Source organism: Globicephala melas, chromosome 11, assembly GCF_963455315.2.
Source record: "Globicephala melas chromosome 11, mGloMel1.2, whole genome shotgun sequence".
NCBI classification, from domain to species: Eukaryota; Metazoa; Chordata; class Mammalia; order Artiodactyla; family Delphinidae; genus Globicephala; species Globicephala melas.
This window is the reverse complement of record NC_083324.2, coordinates 53017179-53041138: the sequence shown is the minus strand read 5'-3', so window position 1 is coordinate 53041138 and position 23960 is coordinate 53017179. Positions and strand designations below refer to the sequence as shown.

The window sequence follows — 23960 nt, the reverse complement described above, 5'->3', positions numbered from 1 at the left end:
AAAAGCCAGTCCTCTGCCCTGGATAGATCTGTCACTGGGCTCTCGGTGGCTGACGGTATGGAACTGAGGCTGAGTGCTTGGACCTTCTCTGTGTACCTGGGCAAGTTATTAACTTCTCTGAACCTTGGTTTGTTTCATCTCTTAAGCAGGACAAAGATACCTGCCCAGCAGAGCAGAGTGGGGATGAGATCCTATTCTGCCTGTAACACACCGAGCACAGTATACGGCGTATAGGGAGCATTTCATCAAGGATGGCTGTGCATGATATATTTTTGAGTTGTTTCAGTTCACTATCAAAGGGGAGAACTAGAGACAGTTATTTATCATTTAAAGAAAGAGAGTAACATAATACAGAGAGTGCTGGGCTGGCCTGGCAAAAGATTTCATTTCCCTGCTGTATAATCTTAGGTCTGGAACCCTCTCCAAATTTGAGGTTTTCTATCATTACGTGGAGATCATCATGTTTGCCCACCTCAAAATATTGCCCAGGCTCCACGGAGATCCCAGATGTAAGGATGCTCTATAAAGTCTAATGCATATAGAAATGTTGTGATGATATTAATGATAAGGATCCAACCTTCTCCCTCGTCATCATGGGCACAAACACGCTCTGTGGGGCCGCTGGAACCAGAGCAGGCATTTCACCTTAAGGGAAACACCATTGAGGGGAGGGTGTGATTAATAACATTCAGACCATCAGTGTCAAGGACTCGGCTGCTCATTTATTTATGTCTGAGGATGACAACCAGGGAAAGCAATTAGAACTTGGGCATCTGCCCTTTGGGGATCCTGATGGCTGGAGCCGTGGCAGTGGTGCCACGGAAAACTTCACAGCAGCTGCTAACTGCAAACTACTTTCCTCCCAGGTTGGCTCAGGCTCACTGTCTCTAAATACGCTGAACAAGTCATGTCTGTGTCCCAGTCTGTCATCTGTTCCCAAATTACATGGCAGGAGTGCTGAAGGGAAAACAGATCTGGGGACAAAGGTGCTGGGGGTGAGGAGTCTAAGGTAGTTTCAGAGTTCTTTACTGCTGTCAATTAATGAATCCTGGCAACAACCCGGAAAGTGGGTCAATATTATTATCCCTGCTTCGTGGATGAGAAAACAGGCAATGGCTCACTCAAGGCTAAGTCACCAATCAGAAGAGTTGATGCAGCACTAGATGGAAGAGTTCCTGACTCCAAGTCCTTGGCCAAGTGTGTGCATCCTTAGTGAGCAGAAGGTGATGAAGAAACGAGATAGGCTCACTGTCTGCACCCTAAAATGATGCATAAACACCCCCAGCATGCAGTGGCAGGTGCTAGGTCCAACTCAGATCCTAAAGCTGGAAGAGCTTTTTTTTTTTTTTTTTAATTTTTTAAAAAATTAGGGCTTCCCTGGTGGTGCAGTGGTTGAGAGTCCACCTGCCGATGCAGGGGACACAGGTTCATGCCCCGTTCTGGGAAGATCCCACATGCCGCGGAGTGGCTGGGCCCGTGAGCCATGGCCGCTGAGCCTGCGCGTCCGGAGCCTGTGCTCCGCAACGGAAGAGGCCACAACAGTGAGAGGCCCATGTACCACACACAAAAAAATTAATTTATTTTTATTTTTGGCTGCGTTGGGTCTTCGTTGCTGTGCACGGGCTTTCTCTAGTTGTAGTGAGCGGGGGCTACTCTTCGTTGAAGCAAATGGGCTTCTCATTGCGGTGGCTTCTCTTGTTGCAGAGCACGGGCTCTAGGCACGCGGTCTTCAGTAGTTGTGGCACACAGGCTCAGTAGTTGTGGCTCACGGGCTTAGCTGCATGTGGGATCTTCCTGGACCAGGGCCCAAACCCATGTCCCCTGCATTGGCAGGCGGATTCTAAACCACTGTGCCACCAGGGAAGTCCAAAGCTGGAAGAGCTTTTAAGCACAGTTCCTAAAACCTGAATAATCCAAGAAAATACCTTTGGATGCACCCTGCTTGTAAGGAAGATGAAGAGGTAGGTCGGTCTTCATAGTGGACACTGTTTGGGCTGCCCTTCTCAAAAGGCTGAGATTATTCTGCCCTTCTCAGAAGGCTGAATACCCTTCTTGCCCGGAGGCAAAGAGAGGTTTGCAGGCCTCCCTCCCCTTCTCCACCTCCCCAGCTTACTGTTACCCTATGGAAGATGAATTAGGGCCAGTGTGTAGTACAGGGAGGGCAAAGCTGGGGGTTGGGATCACTGGCTCCACAGAGATGCCTGGTGGCCGCAGGTCTCGTGAGACTGTTCCCATGGCAAGTCCTTGCTGGGCTTCACCTCCCTGTTCTCCCCAAAGCCTGTGCTCCAGTTTTCCAATCAATTCCAATAAAGTCTTCCTGCTGGAACTTAACTGGACCCTCTTTCTGTTATTTGCAATCCTGACTATAGTTTCTCAACTAGAAATGTAAGTACTTGCCAAGGAGGATGAAAACTGCCAGCTGCAGAGCCCATGCGTTGCTGGTGGGAGGGTGAATGGGCAAAAAACCCAGGGAGGGCAGCTTGGCAAAGCTGTCATTGACCCTTTGACACAGATCTCCGCCTTGGGGAATTTATCCAATGCATATGCTTGCACAATTGCAAAGGTACTTACAAAGTTGCTTTGCACTTGTGTACCTGTATGCAGGATTATTCACTATAGTGGTGTTTCTAATAGCAAAATATCCGAAAGGATCCAAAGGTCTGTTAATAGAGGACTTATTAGATACATTATGGTATATACACATGATAGAAAGCTGCCCAGCTCTCTCTTTTTAATGAGATATTTTCTATGTGTTGATATGAAAAATCCCCCTAATAAACCAGTAAGTTAAAAAAAATAAAAAGATTCAGAACAGTGTATATAATATCATACCTTTATAAAAATAAGGGAAAAAAATAAGAATTTGTATTTGTTCCTGCTTCGATACACATAAGGAAACTCTAGCCAGGATACAACAGAAACTAAAACCAGTAGTTTCCTATTGGGAGGGGAGGGAGGGATGCAAATAAGAAAACAAAATGAGGGGAGTGAACATTTTTCACTGGGTTTCTTTTTGTCATTTTAGGTTTTTGAATCATGTCGATAGGCACCTATTCAAAAGATTACATTTTTAAAAGGCCACCTCAGAGAGTGAAAATCAGCAGAAATGTGATTCATTTGACTGTCCCTGCCTTCACACCAATTCACCCTCTTCCTCAGCGTGTGGGCAGGCCACACTGGTGAATGGTGCCCATGGGATTGTCAGATTCCAGGGTACTCAGGAGGCTTTGTCTGAGACTTTTCATTGGAGGATGGCTTATCCATCATGAGAATAGAATCAGGTCCAGACTATTGAGGTTAAAAGACAAAATAGGTTGCTGAAAACCAAGAAGATGGTTTCTAGTACAAGAGAAAAGGAAGGTTCATAGCATCTTTTTTTTTTTTTTTTTGGCCGCATTGGGTCTTTGTTGCTGCACATGGCTTTCTGTCGTTGCAGCGAGCGGGGGCTACTCTTCGTTGTGGTGCGCGGGTTTCTCATTGTCGTGGCTTCTCTTGTTGTGGAGCTCGGGCTCTGGGTGTGCAGGCTTCAGTAGTTGGGGCTCACAGGCTCTAGAGCGCAGGCTCAGTAGTTGTGGTGCACAGGCTTAGTTGCTCCGCCGCATGTGGGATGTTCCTGGACCAGGGCTCGAACCCGCATCCCCTGCATTGGCAGGTGGATTCTTAACCACTGCGCCACCAGGGAAGCCCCACAGCATCTTCTGATTTGTGGAATACAAAGAAATTACATTTCAGAGATGTGTATGCTCTTAAGAAGGGTGTCTCCATGTCATACAATTCACTGTTGCCTGCTGTCAAGAGACTCCCACCCCGCTCAGACACAGGAAAATAGCCCATTTGACATGAGATATTGGGAAATATGGGGTCCTGGCAAATTATCGGCATCAGTGAAGTATGTCTGGTGTGATTATTTTGCAAATACTACCTGATAAAGGGGTTTGAGCTTTCTCTCCTGCAGGTCCACTGATCAAACTCAAACGAAGGTCCGCAAGATAAAATGTACTTACTTATCCTCTAAGCCATCTACTTGAAAATCAATAATATTTCAAATTTAATGATTTGTAAGACAAGTAAATTAGAGTTCGGAGTAAGCAATATTGATTAGATGATTCTGTCAACTGGAAGCCATAACTTTCCTCTGTAATTAAGTATTCCATATAGGGTACGATGCACTCAACACTGGTTCCTTTTGTAAGGAAATCAGAAGTCTGGCCATTCCTATAATGAGAGCACCTCCATAGCTAGCTGCCTGTCCATGCCCTGCCGGGTATGGCCCTGCCCTTTTCCCTAGCAGCAGCAGTCTTCAGTGACAAGTGGCTTTCCCAAGCACTAATCACCCCTCTCTCTAGTCACAGAGCTTCAGCGAATTTGAACATCAACATGAAGAACGGCAACTAAAAAAAAAGTTTAAAAATAAAAATCATTGTGGAAGAAATTGCCTTCAGTAAAAGAGCATCTGTGGAATGATGTGTAACTGTGAAAAGTTCTTTCAAGCTCCCCTAGCAGTTTGCATTTCACAGAAGCCTGGGGATGGGCAAAGTCGATTTCTCAACAAATTTACTACAGAAGGGACCAAAGGACAGAACTTAAAACATCTATTGTCACCTTTCAACATCAAACTTCCTACCTATCAACACTAAATCACCTCGCCTACATCAATCTTTCCTGCCCCTTTTGAAGGGAACCTCATTTTTTAGATCTGAGTGATGGTGGCTTTTTAATTAATTAATTGCATTAATGTTAGATGGAATCTCTGACCTTGTAGGAGTCCTGAATCTTTGGAGGCAAGTGCCCCCCAGCCCATTTGGCTCATGAAGAAAAATTCAGAGATTGCATGAGAAATTGAGCCACTAGGCAAAGGCCCTGCTCGTTTAAATAGGAAAAACATAAAAGCGAGCAGTGCTCTCTAGGTTCTGTTACTGAGAGGCACGGACCATGGTGTTGTGTGGGCCTCACCTGGGGGCTTGTCAGAGATGCAAGCTTTCCAGCCCCTCCCCCAGAACATCAGAATCCAAATCTGCTTTGCAGTAAGATTCCCAGGTGATTTTTGTACTCATGCGAGTTTGTGTAGTGCGCCTAGGTTTGCACTGTGGCTCTGCTCTTCCTAATTGTATGATCTTAGCCAAGTTACTCAGCCTCATGTATTTCAGTGTGCCTGGCACGTAATAAGCATATATATATATATATATATATATATATATATGCAATAATCTTGGGTGGCAAAAGCAGAGGAGCAGAAGAGAAGGAAAAGAGGTCTGGAGATTGGTGAGAGAGAGAAGCACCTTATGCTATGGTATCTGAAACTCCAGCAGCAGGGGTCTTATTCAAGAATAGAGAAATCCAATATTTTTGGTATTGTCTATCCCCTGACAAATCTCTATTTAAAGCAACCACACAGGGCTTCCCTGGTGGCGCAGTGGTTGAGAGTCTGCCTGCCCATGCAGGGGACATGGGTTCGTGCCCCGGTCCGGGAAAATCCCACATGCCGCGGAGCGGCTAGGCCTGTGGGCCATGGCCGCTGAGCCTGCGCGTCCGGAGCCTATGCTCCGCAACGGGAGAGGCCACAACAGTGAGAGGCCCATGTACCGCAAAAAAAAAAAAAAAAAAAAGTAAAGCCACCACACAGTTCGTATGGGGGATATCTGGGGGAATATGGAGAGAAAGATACTCAAGGAGAAAGAGCCATTGACTCTCATTTGCACAGACACTGATACAGAAGAAGAATATAAGCAGAGAATAAGGATTCAGGAAAAGCCAGAAATAGGAATCAAAGATGACCAGGAGAAATGCAAAGCCATTGGAAGTGGTAGAAATCTTGGGGAGAGCATGGACTTCCTAAACCATGAGAAATAAGAATGTGGGTCCATTTTCTCTAGAGCCTCAGGGCAAAGGTGAACTCAGCTGATTTCAGGGTGCACATGACATGGCCACCCTGGGCAGATTCTCAGTACATGGTGAGGTTATAATTAGGCCTGACATGCTGGCCTCTCAACTCCAACCACACACCTGCTCTTCCCCTGCATTGGAGCCTTCGATACAGAAACCCCACCAACAATGGAGAAATTTTAGAGAAGCCATGTGGCAGTCTGATACTCACCAGGTTTGCAAACAGACCTCTTGCCTTTGAAGTTTTCCAGGTTTTGTATTAGCAAAGAAGCCTCATCTCGTGGATCTTCAAGAGGATTGCTAAAATTTATAAGGAGAAACATGGCCTCTATCTAACGTGCTTCTATGAAGACCCCAAATTTTCAGAATCCTAATATGTGTGACCCAAGAGTCAAGGGGATGGAGAGGAATGCAGGCCAAGGGGGAGCCTGGAGGCGTGAGCTCGAGACATTTATTCCTTCCTCCTGCCTGTTTCAGGATTCCACAGTGATGTCAGGCAGGAGAAACTTGAGAGAACGCAAATTAAATCAAGTGATGGTGCACACAACATTTAGGAGTGCACAGATTTTCTCCTTCACAGATGGCCTCTTAGAGGCATGATAGCTATTTAGCACATGGAGTGAAATCATTTACAAAGAACCAGCATCATCCAATGCACAGCTTTCTGGCCCCCAGGAAAACCTTTTAAGATTTCAAGGCTTAATATGAAGGAAAACTTCTTCTTGAGAGGGACCATCAAAGTCCATTCGTCCCATTAAATACCCTTGGTTCTCTTGGCATGATTACTTTCTATAAATGTTTGACTTCTAACGTGTCTTCTTTCGCCATGAAATAGAGGAAAATTACTTAAGAGCAGAGAACTTATTTATCTGGCTGACTCATATTCTTTCTATTCTCAGCTGAAATATTTTAACCATGGAGAAGCTTCTCCTAACACCCTCTGGGCAAGGGAAGTTGTCTTACCTCTGAGTGTCTTTAGTGGTATATTCACGTCACTCCCTCATAACTTTATTTTACGTTGAGGTTATCTTTACGTGTCTGTCTCTCCTACAAGACTGTATACTGTTCACCACTGTACCCCTACTACCTAGCACTGTGCCTGGCACAAGACAGAAAATCAGTATACATCGAAATGTTGAAATCAGCAGAAAACTAATGGAAGAAGATTCCATGTAGCCCAGAATCTGTGTTACAATAAACAAGGACATCTATTGCTTTCTTCTTCTCCTGCCTAATAACTGAGAATATTACTCTCTTCTCCCAGCTTCATGGTGAGGCAATCTGTCTAAAGAAGGTGGCTTCCTTTAAATACGGAGACAACTGAAGATTCTCAAGACCAGCTTAGGCTGTAAGCTAAACTGGGTGAGGGGACTTGTCTTCCCTGTTTGGCACTACAACCTCAGGTCTGGGTGCAGGGTCTGCTCATAGTAGCCACCAGCGGTGGACACAAAGACACACCACACAGACCCCCTTCACGGAAGGACCTGCTGTCCTCTGCACAGAGTCTTCAGTCATCAGTGCCTTCAGAAACTGCTGCAGCTGTGCCTCCTCTTGCCTGAGGTCATGGTCTTCCCAGGGCAGCCCTCATCCCATGAATAAGCAAGGCAGGGGTACAGAGGCACGGCCATTTTGACCAAGTGTGCCCTCAGGACAGCCCCAACAGAAAACATCTGCTCCAGATCCCCCAGTAGCTTCCTTTTTGTCCGTGGTGTGGCTTCTCCCTGTGTCCAATAACTATTGGTCTCTGACACTTCACCGCTCAAACTCCAACTCAGGGCTTCCCTGGTGGCACAGTGGTTAAGAATCCACGTGCCAATGCAGGGGACACAGGTTTGAGCCCTCATCCAGGAAGATCCCACATACCACGGAACAACTAAGCCTGTGCACCACCACTACTGAGCCTGAGCTCTACAGCCCATGAGCCACAGCTACTGAGCCCCTGCACCTAGAGCCTATGCTCCACAAAAAGAGAAGCCACCGCAATGAGAAGCCCGTGCACCGCAACAAGGAGTAGCCCCCGCTCACTGCAACTAGACGAAAGCCCAGGCGCAGCAACAAAGACCCAACGCAGCCAAAAATAAAATAACTAAAATAAAATTAATTAAAAAAAAACAAAACCAAAAAAACTCCAACTCATTGTCTGCTCCAGGAGAACCTGACCAACAACCGACGCATGTTTGTTGAATGAATGAATGAGCAAAAAAAAGAATGTATAAATACATTAATGTAAAAACAAATAAATAAAAGATGTAACTAGAAAATATTTCAACCACGCTAAATGACTTCCACGGTCAACTAACGATAGAGTGGAGCAGTTAGGGGCTGATTCCCCCAAGCAGCCCCGCCTAGAAAACGGTGGAACCCAGCGCCTGCTCCTGAGCATGTCTTTGGCCAACTGCCATGACATCTCACATGGTCCTTCCAGCCACCCTATTCGGTGGAAATTAATCGGCCTCACTTTATTTTTTTATTATTATTAATATTTTTTACATCTTTATTGGAGTATAATTGCTTTACAATGGTGTGTTAGTTTCTGCTTTATAACAAAGTGAAGCAGCTATACATATACATATGTTCCCATATCTCTTCCCTCTTGCGTCTCCCTCCCACCCTCCCTATCCCACCACTAGGCAGTCACAGAGCACCGAGCTGATTTCCCTGTGTTATGTGGATGCTTCCCACTAGGTACCTATTTTACATTTGGTAGTGTATATACGTCCATGCCTCACTCTCACTTCGTCCCAGCTTGCCCTTTCCCTCCCCATGTCCTCAAGTCCATGCTCTACGTCTGTGTCTTTATTCCTGTCCTGCCCCTAGGTTCTTCAGAACCATATATTTTTCTTTTTTTTAGATTCTATATATATGTGTTAGCATACAGTATTTGTTTTTCTCTTTCTAACTTACTTCACTCTGTATGACAGTCTCTAGGTCCATCCACCTCACTACAAATACCTCAATTTCGTTTTTTTTTTTTTTTTTGGCAGTACGCAGGCCTCTCACTGCTGTGGCCTCTCCCATTGCGGAGCACAGGCTCCGGACGCACAGGCTCAGCGGCCATGGCTCACGGGCCCAGCCGCTCTGCGGCACGTGGGATCCTCCCAGACCGGGGCACGAACCCACGTCCCCCACATCGGCAGGCGGACTCTCAACCACTGCGCCACCAGGGAAGCCCTGTATGACCCTTCTCATGTTAAAGAAGAAGAAGTCAAAACACAGTGATTCATTTTGTTTTCCTTTGATGTTTGGAGAAATACACATGCCCAAGATTGTTGATAAACTTAATGAAAACTACTTACAGTGTGAAAAAAAAGCAGAAAGCAGACACAGTCCTTCCAAATGGCTGGGGAAAATAAAAGCAAAAAAAAAAAAAATGTAGCATAAAATAGAAAAAAAAAAGATAACATTTTTTATCATAAAACAAAATGGCTGAAGACCAAACACCCCTCCTTTTCGCACCCCAGTCCCCACCTACAGGGCACCCTGATTCACTCACTGTTTCCTGCAGCATCACAAGCAGCTGGCTACTTGGTCTCAGCCCCTCTGATTGGTTCTCTGTAGAGTGGAGGCTACACCTGGGAGACTCTTAGTGCCCCCCCCAGAGTGGGGGGCCTCTGCACACTGTTGATGACAGGTCTGCAACGAGGTAAGAACAGAAACCGAGAGAAGCATTGGAAACTTTTAGCAATTCGGCAGGGCTATTTTATGTCTGTTGAAACCACTATTTAAAAAATAGTGCTTGTATTTTTGAGGCTACTGTGAGGCAAAAACTCTAGACATGGTCCTTCACTTTGACCCTGAGACTGCAATTTGGGGATTTTTTTCTAAGAACAAAATTATGGATTCGTGCGTGGGTTCATCTATAAAATTATTAAATTCAGACTAACTAATAACAAAGTTCCACCCATACGATAGAATAATATACAGCTATTAAAAATTATGAACTAAATAACATTGAAATAGGTTTACAACACACCGTTGAATACACAAGCAGACTATAAAATAAGATGTATGTGCATGTCAGGGGAGGATCTTGTTATTAAAATACTGCTAGATACAAGCATAACATGAATACAAGTTCACATAAAGGTGCAGACATAGGGAGAGTCACAGGTACAAAGATACACACAGATGTGGACACAGACCAAATGTTAAGAATGATTACTTTTTTTCTGTGGGATTATACACAATCTTTTCTTTTTTTCCTATCTAAATTTTTTTTACCAGAAACATTAATTATTTTTTCCATAACGAAGGATTAATTGTCACCCAGGTGCATTGCCATGGAGCTCTGCATCCCTATGAATGGATGCCCCGCTCACTTCTGATTGTCTGCTGAGCCGGCTCCCTCTGGATCGATCATGATCCCGGGAGGCAGGACCACCCTATGCTCAATGCAGACACAGTGCCCCATGCTGAGCTGTCAGTGAGGACATATTTGCAGAGCTAAACTGAATGTGTTGAATTGTCAAAAGACAGATGCTGTACAGATAGATATCTTTGCCATTTCTCAGGAAACAGAAAATTTAATTGATCTTAATTGACCAGGTTGCGACCTGACCAGGGAACAGAGACTTCAGGACTTACTTGTCCAATGAAGCGGAATTGAACTTGGTCAAGGGAAAGGTGAACAAACCCATTGGAAGTGTTCATTAGGCCTGATGCCACTTCTCTAGGCAGTCCTCCCAGCCTATTTGTGCAGGCGTAGATGTGATGATTCATCCGGTTGGCATTGATTGTTTTCAAACAATTCAGAGGGAGAGTTTTTCATAAAACTCTTTGGGAAATGGAGCAAGTCCCCGAGATGGGCATATCAGCAGCGATGATTTTTCACATAGTTGCTATGTGTTTGTGTCTTTCTATCATAATACCACTCTCTGAAACGTGTGCACTGGCTTTTCCCTGAAGAGACACAGTTCTTTCACACATATTGAGCCCAGTTTTCCCATTTCTCAAGTTTCTCTCCTAGAGTGAGAACTTCGAAAGACACATTAGTCCTGGAAAGACATTTATTTACTGACAGAAGGCTACTGCTGAAGGAATGAAGACAGCTTAACGCCATCTGACTGTTTGGGCTTCCAGAAGCGCACAGCCTCCCCAAGACTCTCATCATCCTTATAAATCATGTGTGAAAGAACGAATAGCAAGTGGAACATCACACCAATGTAGAAACAGGATCGTGAGCTGTGCTGCTTGCCTAGCGCCATAAGCCTATGTAGTGTGTTGAATGATGGCCTCCAAAATGTACATCCACCTGAACCTCAGATGTGTCCTCATTTAGAATAAGGGTCTTTACAGACATAATTCAGGTAAGAATTTCAAGATGAGACTGTCTTGGATTCGACTGGGCACTAAATCCAATGACAAGTCTTTAGAAGAGAAGACAAAGGGAGATTGACACAGAAACACACCAGGAAGAAGGCCATGGAGAGATAGAGGCAGAGGTTGGAGATTTGCTGCCACAAGCCAAGGAATGTAGGAGGTACCTGAAGCTGGAAGAGGCCAGGAAGGATTCTCCCCGAGAGCCCCTGGAGTGGAGTCCTGCTGACAACTAGATTCTGGCCTCTAAAACTGTAAGAGAATAAATTCTGTTCTTTAAAGCTACCAAGTTTATGATAATTTCTTGTAGTAGCCCTGTGAAATGAATATATTCATAAAATCACGATTCTAGAGTACAGCAAGCAGCTTTGAATCAATCATAGGAACTTATGGGACTGTGAGTTTGTTCACAAGCCTGTATGTGCTTAATTTTTCAGCCCTGACTCTTCTGTATGTATGCCCCCAAACTGGTGACATGGGCAAGATAGGGCTGAAAATGTGGACCTAAAAATGGATACCTCTTTTAAGCAGCATTTAAGTTTTCAAAGGATGCTTTCTTTCTCTTCTAGCCCATCTCACCATGAGACGCCACCAATATTTAACCACATCACCAATCTTGGAAGGTAGGAATCTATAGGAGTTAAGAACATGGGCTATGGAGTTGACCCTACCTACCACTCCCTGAACTGTGTGACTTTGGCCAAGTTGCTTCACCTCTCTGAGCTTCAGTTTCTTTGTCTGTAAATTACCACAGGGTCAGGCACACAGTACTCAATGTTGAAAGTGCTCAGTCAATGTTGAAATGGATATATAAAGAACTGATAGACCAAGAGGTAGATACAGAGATTGAAAGCAATAAGTAGCAGATAGAAAATCAATACAATACTACTCTGACCACCACTCTCCATTTCCCACTTCATTCATCCTCTGAGGCTTGGAGGTAAGTGATTAAATTAGGGAAGATAAAAGTCAGAGGAGTTGGAGGAGTGGATAAAGTTGATGGGAAAAGCAGGAAGAACCACTACCGAGTGGAGAAGCCCAAGGAAAGGCACGTAACAATCCTTAGTTATTATCATTGGTGCTGTTGAATCAAGATACACTCTGGAGCTGGTATTCTATCAGAGGAATCCCTTTGCGGTTTCATGGGTTGACCTTGACTTCAGCAAACTCTGGCACAACTCAATAAGCAGCTCTATCCACAGAGAGCTATGAAAAGGGGATAAAATGGAGACCAAACAAAGCTTATCTTAAACATGGCATTGATATTTTGGAGGTGACAACAAAAAGGGCTGGGCTAGGAGGCCCACTCTTGGTGCCGGTTAGTAATATGACCTTGGACAAAGTCATAGGCCCTGGTTTAGTTCTCCCATCCATGAAAGGGGGGACATTTATTCTCTTCCTTCCACTCTCCTGGGAGGGATGGGAGCAGATCCAAGATAGGACTTTGTGTGACGGGAGAGCCTTTGGGAGGAAAATGCTCTCACAATGGTGGGTTATCTGCGCCTTTCTGCTGGCACATCTCTTCCACAATGAGAAAGGCTCCCTTTAAAGAGCTGCCGGCTGTAGATTATCACAGAGCTGGGGTTTTCAGGTCATTTCTCCCTCCTGGTATCAGACACTGATCAGCAAATAGGGTTGTGAAGAGGGACTGCTTGCCTTCTACTGTTCCTAATTTCCCAGGCAGGAACAGCAGCCAGAAACGACAGCCAAGCCTCCCAGGAGAATTGCTGAATTTGCCAAGGAGCTAAAACGCACCTCATGGTTTACGGATTAAGCCATTATGCTTACTGCTGTCACCGTCTCCATTTTCAGACCCGTAGAGCCGCCGAGTGTTAAGATCCTCTCTGGGATCCTACAGGCTGTAAACCCTTAGCAGCCCCTCCCTCTGCCCCCTTCCCCCTCTGCCCACAGAGTAACCACCACCGATACACGTGCCACATCGAGTCATGGAAAATTAACAGTGGGGCAGTCATTCTAACCCTTCATCTTTCACACGTGGACACTGGGGTCCTGAGACGTAAAAACCTTCATCAAGGTCACAGGAAAGGTTTAAAGGCAAGGACAACAGTCAGTCCTAGCCAATGTTCTCCCCTGGACACCAACAGAAAATGACCCGCGTTATTGAGTATGATCTCTCATCCCCACCCTCTTTATGCTCACAACCTGAATCAACACGGGGAACTCAGAGCTCCACAAAAGACCAAGCCTTCAAAGGCACCTGGGTGATCCCAGAGAGAGGCTGCATTTCAGTGACTGATTATTTAGGTACGGCTTCCCATTGTCCAGCAAAATCCATCATAATTGTGTTCCCTTCAGCCTCCGTTTTTCCCTGGAGTTAAGGTGAATGTACAGACCTTCTATAGTTCTTTCCTCATGAAATATGCCCTTGGGCTGCAAGATTCCAATTATACGCTTTGGTGAAGTGTTATTCGTTGGAGAAAGATTAAAATGAACTGGAAGAAATAAGGGCCATCTATGACTCCCAAACATTTTTTTTTCCCAGGTGGCCTTTGCCACAAGAGTGGAGTTTTGGTCATCTTCCTGGGGTCTACTTCCCAGTAACCCTACCAGTTACCACCAGTGACCCTTTCTTCTAACATCTGTCATGGGTTCAGTGGGGCCTAGCCCTTCACCTTGAAATTCACAGGCCTGACACTTGCTTCAAGGCCAATAAAAGGAATATGTCATGTCTTGCTTTACTCACAGGCTGTCTTTGGGATTCCTCTATCCTGTTCTTCCCAATCTGCCTCTCAGCCTCCTCCTGCCCCCAAAGCCCCTCCCCATCTGGCACTAATGCCCAGCACTGTGATTCACTGTGAGATTCACCTCAAACATCTTTTATTCAAGTAGCCGAGAAACAGCAATTATTTGCTGTATTAAGTGTTGGGCTAGTGGCTATTCAAGGGCAAACAGAATAGATGTCATCCCCATAAACTCTCTCTGTGCCTCAGTTTCCTCATCTGTAAAATAGGGGCAGGTGTCAATAGTATCAACCTCACTCAGTCACTGTGAAGATCAAATGAGTTAATGTGGTCTTAAAAGAGGCCCTTAGGGGCTTCCCTGGTGGTGCAGTGGTTGAGAGTCCGCCTGCCGATGCAGGGGACACGGGTTTGTGACCCTGTCCGGGAAGATCCCACATGCCACGGAGCAGCTAGGCCCGTGAGCCATGGCCGCTGAGCCTGCACGTCCGGAGCCTGTGCTCCGCAACGGGAGAGGCCACAACAGTGAGAGGCCCGCGTATGCAAAAAAAAAAAAAAAAAAAAAAGGGGGGGTGGCCTTAAAAGAGGACCCAGCACAAAGAAAGCATCTAAAACATGTTAGCTGTTATTGTAATTGTCCTGATTGCGGTCTAGAAGGACAGGCGTTTATCAAAGAATCACCAAAGCAAATGTAAAATTCTAAGCAGTTCTGTGAAGGAGAGGTACACCATGCTAGGAGGTTGTTTGCCAGGGAATGCAAGCTGCTCAGGGAGATCAGAGAAGACTCTCTGGAGGAAGTGACTTGTGAGCTAAGACCAGAAGGAAAAGTTGAAAGTGGTGAGCACAGAAAGGAGAGGAAAGGCCTCTAGGCAGAGGAAATAGATGATGCAAAGGTCCTGAGACAGGAAAATACATGAGTTCCAAGGACTCCAAGAAGGCACGTGGGGCTACTTCACAGAGCAGCGTGACGCAAAGTGAGACAAGGGAGTAACGTAGGGTTGGAGCAAGCAGAGCCTCTTGGAGCATCTTAGGAAGTTTTCTTTATCCCAGTAACACTAGGAAGCACTGTGGTATTTAAGGGGTAGAGGTGACCTGATCAGATTCGCATATTCATAAACAGTCTGTTCCTAATCTTTTCCAGCATCGATCTTAGAAACCTTCCTCGGCTACGACTTCTACTTGCCCAAGGCCATTATGGACAGTTGTGCGGGTTGGGCACTGCACCATTTCAGAGAAGGATGGGGAGACACTGCTCTCAACGACACTCACATGAACCTAGAATTGTGCAGTGTCCACTCAGCACATCACAGGCAGTGGCCTTCCATTTGTGCCCTTGGATTGAATTTCTCCCCAGAGCTGTAGTTACAGCTTGAAGCCATCAGGGCCGTGGTAGGAAACACTATCCAACGCCCGGGTGAAAAACTTTTAATGAAGGAGCTGCTTACAGAGGTGCTCTCCTCCTCCCTACCAAGAGCCAGCATTTGGATCTCTGTTCACAGGGCAAGATTCTCTGATGCCCTACCCTGTATCCTTTCATACTCTAGTGTTAATTCTCAGTTCTGAGTCCTCTTGCTCAAACTAAATGTATTTCAAGCTGTGCCTTCTTGGAGGTGCAGAATAAAAGTCCCTTTTATCTCAAGTGCTTAGTTCCCACCAATCAAAATCAACTTGGCTTTCAGATTACTGTTACAGGCGTGGACTCTCAAAACCCTTAAAAGTCAAAGATAACAATGACCTCTTTGTTCTATGCTGTATTGAGCCTCCTCCTAGAGCAAAAAATTCTACAGTATTGATTTGGATGGGGGGAGAGAGGGGAAGGATAACTAGAAGCATCTGGGGATTCCTGAAGTGAAAATTCATCCACTTAAAAACACCAACCTGCTCTATTTGCAAGCCTGAAAGGTGCCCCTCAGTGGGGAAACAGGAGGGGTTGAGGCGCTCACACTGACCCCCTTCCCGGGAGCGTGTTTGCTTCTAAAGAAGGACAATAGAAATGATCCTGTTTAAGCTTTCTTAAGTACAGTCCCACTCTGGTCCTGCTTCCTAAAGAGGGATTATCAACCATCACCTCGGCTCAATTGGAATGTGCCTGGAACTTCTCAGCAAAAAGTTTTACAAGTAGTGTCTTGAATAGTAATGCAAGCTCTAACTTTTAGAGCTAGCCGACTCCTCCAAGATGTTTAGATGTTATTTATTTCGTGGAGAGTTACTTTTCCTGGTCTGCTGGAATGTGTGATGCAGGTGGCCTCGAAGTTAGCCAGAGACATTCAGGGCAAGGGAAACAACTCACCGGGTTACCCTTAACCCCGCCACCAGGGATATGACCTCCACCTTCTGGACCCCAGCCCTTCATGAAAGGCAATGAGTCCTATTCACTGGATGTAGAGAACGAGGAAGAAAGAACTAAAATTTTTCACCCCTATCCAGCTGTCATTTCCACCCCTGGCCACAGGGGAGAGAGTCTCACAATTTGGGTCCGAGGTAATGGGTCTTGGAGACACATTTAATGAAGCATCTTGGATAGCCAGCCGCAGGTTGGCCCACTTAGGAGATTATTCTAGCAATTCATGGTTCACAAAAGCATCACACTTGTCCAGTTCCCCCAAGACTGTTGTACCAGAATGAGAGACTTATTTCTCATTGACTAATTAGCTCCTAAGACCCACTCTTTAGAAGTAGATGCCTAATTATTATTGGCTCAACTGCCTTATCTTATTCAGGGAGACAAAGTTCAATAGCTCTAGGAATTAAAAGGGTATCAGCCTCTCTCTTTAATGTCCGTGGGGCTTTTGTGTATGGAAAGGAACAGGCACTAGTATTTGTATTTTGTTTAATGCTTAATTCATTCAACTCATATACCTAATAAAGGACATTTTGAAAGCCTTTTATTCTTAAGCATTTAGTCATTGATTACAAACTTGATGAATTTAATTCCCTCATACAATTTAAATTGCAATTACCAATGTTGTATGGTTGATTTTTCTAAAAGCTTTCAATGTATTAAAGAACAGACAAAACAAACAAAGCACAATCATTTCAAAACTATTTAGAACTCTTTCACACACACACACACAAGCTCCCCAAATGCTCAAATCATAGATTTAATCTTTTTTATTTTTCCCAAATGCTTATCCTTTTCAGGGGTTTCAAATTCCATGCTTCCTAGGGCTTCAGTAATCCTAACAGAAACCATTTCAAAAATTTCCTAGAGTTTTAGTGATTTTATTGGACCCAGAAAGAAATGTGCTCCATCTCAAAAAAGCTTAGAAGGCAGGTGCTAGATTGATGACCTGGTGGCTTTTGGCCAGAACATAGGATTTTGTCTGGCAATCCTCTGATGACCAGGCCAAATACATTTTTCACAAAAGTTTCATTTATGGGACACTTAACACCGATGGTTTTCATTGCTGAGGTTATAAGTCCTCTCCCAAAATGAGAGTTTCTTTAAGTCTCGACTTAACAACCAACCGTCCTCATTGCCCTGTCATTACGAAATATTGACCTGGTTTCTTGGCAATGTTAAAAATATATGTATTTCCACCACTTTGCAAATTTTGCTGCGATTTCTTATAGAGTTAAACCCACATCTACACTATGACTCAGAATTCCACTGCGAAGTATTTACCCAAGGAAATAAAAACACGCTCACAAAAAGACTTGTACAAGCATGTCCATAGCAGTTTTATTTATGAGAGTCAAAAACCAGAAACACTATCCATCAGTAAGAAAATAGAATAACAAATTGTGAATTATTTACATAAATATGAATTATTATTATTAAATAAATACGAATATAATATTTATTCATATAATAAAATACTACTCAACAATTAGAAATAATAAACTGCTATATGTACCAATCTGGATTAATCCTCAAAATACTATGTTGAATGAAAGAAGCCAGACACGAGAGCACATACTGTACAATTCCACTTATACAAAATTCAAGAACAGGCAATACTGGGCTTCCCTGGTGGCGCAGTGGTTGAGAATCTGCCTGCCAATACAGGAGACACGGGTTCGAGCCCTGGTCTGGGAATATCCCACATGCCGCGGAGCAACTAGGCCCGTGAGCCACAACTACTGAGCCTGCGCGTCTGGAGCCTGTGCTCTGCAACAACAGAGGCCGCGATAGTGAGAGGCCCGCGCACCGCGATGAAGAGTGGCCCTTGCTTGCCGCAACTAGAGAAAGCCCTCGCACAGAAACGAAGACCCAACACACTCAAAAATAAATAAATTAATTAATTAATTTTTTTAAAAAAGCCTTTTAAAAAAAAAGAACAGGCAATACTAATCTATGGTGATAAAAACAAGAACAATGGTTTCCTATGTGAAGTGGGGATAGACTGGAAGGAGGCATGAGGGAAACTGGGTGATATAAACGTTCTATATCCTGATTGGTATATTGGTTTCATGGGTTACATTAGTCAACTCATCAAACTATATACTTAAGATCTACTCATTTCACTGTACATAAATTTCCCATCAATGTATACAAAATATGCATGCCCTCTCAAAAAAATATATATGTAAAATATGTATTATACACACACACAAAAAAAAGCAAACATAAAAGTCTATCTGGAGGCATTGAAAATGACTAAGGCAGTGAGGACATGAGGAACAAAATTCAAGAAGAAAGAGTATTTCAGAGAAGTAAACCAACATTTGGTTACATTTGTCCTTCTGAGGCATCTGCTGTTCAAGAATGGAGACAATCTGAGAAGCAGAGTTTGGGGCAGTTTAAGTGGGGTTGAGATGGGACACAGCCTAAAGTGGGAGAAGAATTTGAGCTCAGGGCCCACTGTTAGGAAGAGACCTTGGCAAACAGGTGTGAAGTACAGTTGGGACACCCCAAAGGGTTACAGTCTAAGAGTCAAGGAAACCCCAAACAGATCAGTTCACCAAAGACTGAAGCCCAGGTTCAAATCAACTTAGTCCTCAGTTAGACTAAAGGGAGCTTTCTCCATCCTAACTGCCTGAAAAAGCAGATGCAAACCCTGTCAAGTCAAAAATAACATAGTCCCTAGCCTTAAACTATGGCTAAAACTCTTATAAATAATATCTGGCATTCCATATAAAATAGCCAGACATGCTAAAATATGAGAATTAACCAAAGATCAAAAGAAAATAAATACAAAAAAAAAAAGACTACAGGAGATCCAGGTATTGAAGACATGATTTTAAATCATTGAAGACATAATTTTAAAATAAATATGATTAATGTGTTAAAAAAACAGATATGATAGAGAATTTCAGTACAAAAAAAACTAGAAACCATAAAGAAAGAACCAAATGGAAAAGGAGTGATATACTCAATAACAAATTAAGAGCTCAATAGATTAGTTTACTAGTATTTTATTAAAATTTAAAACTGCTAAAATTAGTAGAGTCAGCTTGAAGTTTGTTTATCTGAGAAACAAGTGAGTTTGTAGTTAGTGTTCCTTTTCAAGCTGTTGGCCAATTTATAATTTTGTGGTACACTTTTGGGTTCCATTTTTAAATAGTTAATGTGTATGACTACTGTGTTAGCTACTGATCTCTTCTTCTACTTGGTTACCATATGAAACCACTAATACTGATCAATCTTTCCTGTTTAGGGTACCAATATTACCTTTTCCATTCTTTTTTGGCTTACTGACACATTTTGTTCATTTCTTAGACACAGACAGTTTCCCTTGGTTACCAAAGGGGAAAGGGGGAGGGGGAGGGATAAACTGGGAATCTGGGATTAACAGATACACTACTATATATATATATAGTAGTGTATCTGTTAATATATATCTACTATATATATATATATATATGTAACTGAATCATTTTGCTGTATACCAGAAACTAACACAACATTGTAAATCAACTATACTTCAATAAAATAAAAAATTTTGTAAAAATAGATAAACAAGGACCTACTGTATAGCACAGGGAACTATATTCAATATCTTGTAATAACCTATAATTGAAAAGAATCTGAAAAAAACTGAATCACTTTGCTCTACCTCTGGAACATTATAAATCAGCTTTACTTCAATAAATTTTTTAAAAATTTTGTTCATTTCTTCTTGCATATACAGATAAAAACAATATATATCTATACTCCTAGATAATCTTGTGTAACTGAGTATAGAAAACATCCATATATATTCATGCTTTCCTACTTATTAAAACCAATAAAAATTAAACATAAACATACATTCATCCTTATTTTGTATTATACTTTTATTTGTGTATACTTTAGATTAACTTTCTCTTTTACCCATCACCAAAAGTCATGGCTTTTTACAAATCCAGCTGGCTTCAGTTGGCTATTATTATTATTATTATCATCATTGTCATTGATAATAATATGTATGCCCCTTTAAATCACCTCGTTTCATTACTTTCTCTGCTGTTCTCAGAAACGTTCTTGTTTCTTGGTAACCACAGTATGTTCCAGATTATCCTTATTTTCTCTTACTCTAAGATAGTGGTTTTCGGCCAGGGCTGAATTTCCCTCCAAGGGACATTTAGCAATGTCTGGACACATGTTTGGTTGTTACAGCTGAGTGGGAGCACATTTGGGGGGTGGGGGGGAGGAGGAAGTAGGATTGTGACAGTAGTGCTGCTGGCATCTAGAGGGGAGAGGTCAGGGATGCTGCTAAACATCCTACAATATGCAGGACCACCCCCCACAAACTGACATTTGACCTCAAATGTCGGTAGTGTACAGGTTGAGAAACCCTGATCTGAGGGTTATATATATATATATATATATATATATATATATATATATATATATATGAGGTTATATATTATATATATATAATCAAATAACCTGCAAAGAGTTCTTGCTCTTTTGGAAGGTGTAAGAGTTTTAGAGCTGGTGATGGGTGAGCACCCTACTGCCACTGTTACTAGGCTGATAAAAAAATTTTTTTTAAGTCAGATTCAAATTTATAATTTACAAGTTATCTCACCATCTTGTTGTCCCTTTCTTATAATATGTAGTTTTCTCAGCCACTAAGACTTTCTCCTATATTGGCACAAACATTTTTGTGATCAAGTCAAGAGTGACCTGTTCAAGGTAGACTTCATGTAACAGTTCTTATGGTTCACACAATGACAACATTTGTTCTCCTTTCCTCATCCTTCACGGAAAAGTAATTACAAAGAGAACTTGAAGAACTTTCAGAAAACTCTATTGATAATCTTTCCACAGATTAATCATACTACCCAGATACAGGGTTTCTTGGTTGGCAGACAGCACTCTGGCTATTTCTTCAAAAAAATGTCTGGGAGGAAACAAGATGGTGGAGTAGAAGGACGTGCACTCACTCCCTCTTGCGAGCACACCAGAATCACAACTAGCTGATGGACAATCATCGACAGGAGGACACTGGAATTCACCAAAAAAGATACCCACATCCAAAGACAAAGGAGAAGCTACAATGAGATGGTAGGAGGGGTGCAATCACAGTAAAATCAAATCCAATAACTGCTGGGTGGGTGACTCACAGACTGGAGAACACTTATACCACAGAAGTCCACCCACTGGAGTGAAGGTTCTAAGCCCCATGTCAGGCTTCCCAACCTGGGGGTCCGGCAACAGGAAGAGGAATTTGTAGAGAATCACACTTTGAAGCCTAGTGGGAATTGATTGCAGAACTTTGACAGGACCGGGGAAAACAGAGACTCCACACTTGGAGGGCACACACAAAGTAGTGTGTGCATCGGGATCCAGGAGAAGGAGCAGTGACCTCAGGGGAGACTGAACCAGAACTACCTGCTAGCGTTGGAGGGTCTCTTGCGGGGGGGGGGGGTTGTGGCTCACTGTGGGGACAAGGACAATGACAGCAGAAGTTCTGGGAAGTAATTCTTGGCCTGAGCTTTCCCAGAGTCTGTCATTAGCCCCACCAAAGAGCCCAGGTAGGCTCCAGTGTTGTGTTGCCTCAGGCCAAACAAGATGGAGGGAACCCAGCCCCACCCATCAGCAGTCAAGCAGATTAAAGTTTTAATGAGCTCTGCCCACAAGGGCAACAGTCAGCTCTACCTGCCACCAGTCCCTCCCATCAGGAAACTTACACAAGCCTCTTAGATAGCCTCATCCACCAAAGGGCAGACAGCAGAAGCAAGAAGAACTACAATACTGCAGCCAGTGGAACAAAAAACACACTCACAGAAAGACAGACAAGATGAAAAGTCAGAGGGCTACGTACCAGATGAAGGAACAAGAAAAAAACCCCAGAAAAACAACTAAATGAAGCGGAGATAGGCAACCTTCCAGAAAAAGAATTCAGAATAATGAGAGTGAAGATAATCCAGGACCTCGGAAAATGAATGGAGGCAAACACTGAGAAGATGCAAGAAATGTTTAACAAAGACTTAGAAGAATTAAAGAACAAACAAACAGAGATGAACAATACAATAACTGAAATGAAAACTACACTAGAAGGAATCAATAGCAGAATAACTGAGGCAGAAGAACGGATAAGTGACCTGGAAGACAGAATGGTGGAATTTACCTCGACGGGACAGAATAAAGTAAACAGAATGAAAAGAAATGAAGACAGCCTAAGAGACCTCTGGGACAACATTAAATGCAACAACATTCGCATTAAAGGGGTCCCTGAAGGAGAAGTGAGAGAGAAAGGACCAGAGAAAATATTTGAAGAGATTGTAGTCAAAAACTTCCCTAACATGGGAAAGGAAATAGCCACCCAAGTCCAGGAAGTGCAGCAAGTCCCGTACGGGATAAACCCAAGAAGAAACACGCCGAAACACGTAATAATCAAATTGGCAAAAATTAAAGACAAAGAAAAATTATTGAAAGCAGCAAGGGAAAAATGAAAAATAACATACAAGGGAACTCCCATAAGGTTAACAGCTGATTTCTCAGCAGAAACTCTACAAGCCAGAAGGGAGTGGCATGATATACTTAAAGTGATGAAAGGGAAGAACCCACAAGCAAGATTACTCTACCAGGCAAGGATCTCATTCAGATTTGATAGAGAAATCAAAAGCTTTACAGACAAGCAAAAGCTAAGAGAATTCAGCACGACCAAACCAGCTCTACAACAAATGCTAAAGGAACTTCTCTAAGTGGGAAACACATGAGAAGAAAAGGACCTACAAAAACAAACCCCCCAAAATTAAGAAAATGGTCATAGGAACATACGTATTGATAATTACCTTAAACGTGAATGGATTAAATGCTCCAACCAAAGGACACAGGCTTGCTGAATGGATACAAAAACAAGGCCCATATATATGCTGTCTACAAGAGACCCACTTCAGACCTAGGGACACATTCAGACTGAAAGTGAAAGGACGGAAAAAGATATTCCATGCAAATGGAAATCAAAAGAAAGCTGGAGTAGCAATACTCATATCAGATAAAGTAGACTTTAAAATAAAGACTGTTACAAAGACAAGGAAGGACACATAATGATCAAGGGATCAATCCAAGAAGAAGATATAACAATTGTAAATATATATGCACCCAACACAGGAGCACCTCAATACATAAGGCAACAGCTAACACTTCTAAAAGAGGAAATCGACAGTAACATAATAATAGTGGGGGACTTTAACACCTCACTTACACCAATGGACAGATCATCCAAAATGAAAATAAATAAGGAAACACAGCTTTAAATGACACAATAGACCAGATAGATTTAATTGACATTCCATAGGACATTCCATCCAAAAACAGCAGATTACCCTTTCTTCTCAAGTGTGCACAGAACATCCTCCAGGATAGATCACATCTTGGGTCACAAATCAAGCCTCAGTAAATTTTAGAAAACTGAAATCATATCAAGCATCTTTTCTGACCACAATGCTATGAGATTAGAAATGAATTACAGGGAAAAAACCATAAAAAACATGGAGGCTAAACAATACATTACTAAATAACCAAGAGATCACTGAAGAAATCAAAGAGGAAATCAAAAAATACCTAGAGACAAATGACAACGAAAACACGATGATCCAAAACCTATGGGATGCAGCAAAAGCAGTTCTAAGAGGGAAGTTTATAGCTATACAAGCCTACCTCAAGAAACAAGAAAAATCTCAAAT

At 43.0% G+C, this 23960-nt stretch overlaps 1 protein-coding gene across 2 annotated transcripts in view; it reads right to left on the bottom strand.

Moving 5' to 3' along the window:
* The window catches only part of GADL1 (glutamate decarboxylase like 1), a 502071-nt gene extending 492622 nt beyond the window's left edge, over window positions 1-9449 (bottom strand). For both annotated transcript variants that reach the window (XM_060307894.1, XM_030830036.2), the window contains exons 1-2: window positions 9377-9449; window positions 9180-9223 (exon numbers count right to left, since the gene is read on the bottom strand). The gene's annotated coding sequence lies outside the window, so the exon portion shown is untranslated. The remainder of the gene's footprint in view (window positions 1-9179; window positions 9224-9376) is intronic.
* Between the last annotated feature and the right edge of the window lie 14511 nt (window positions 9450-23960).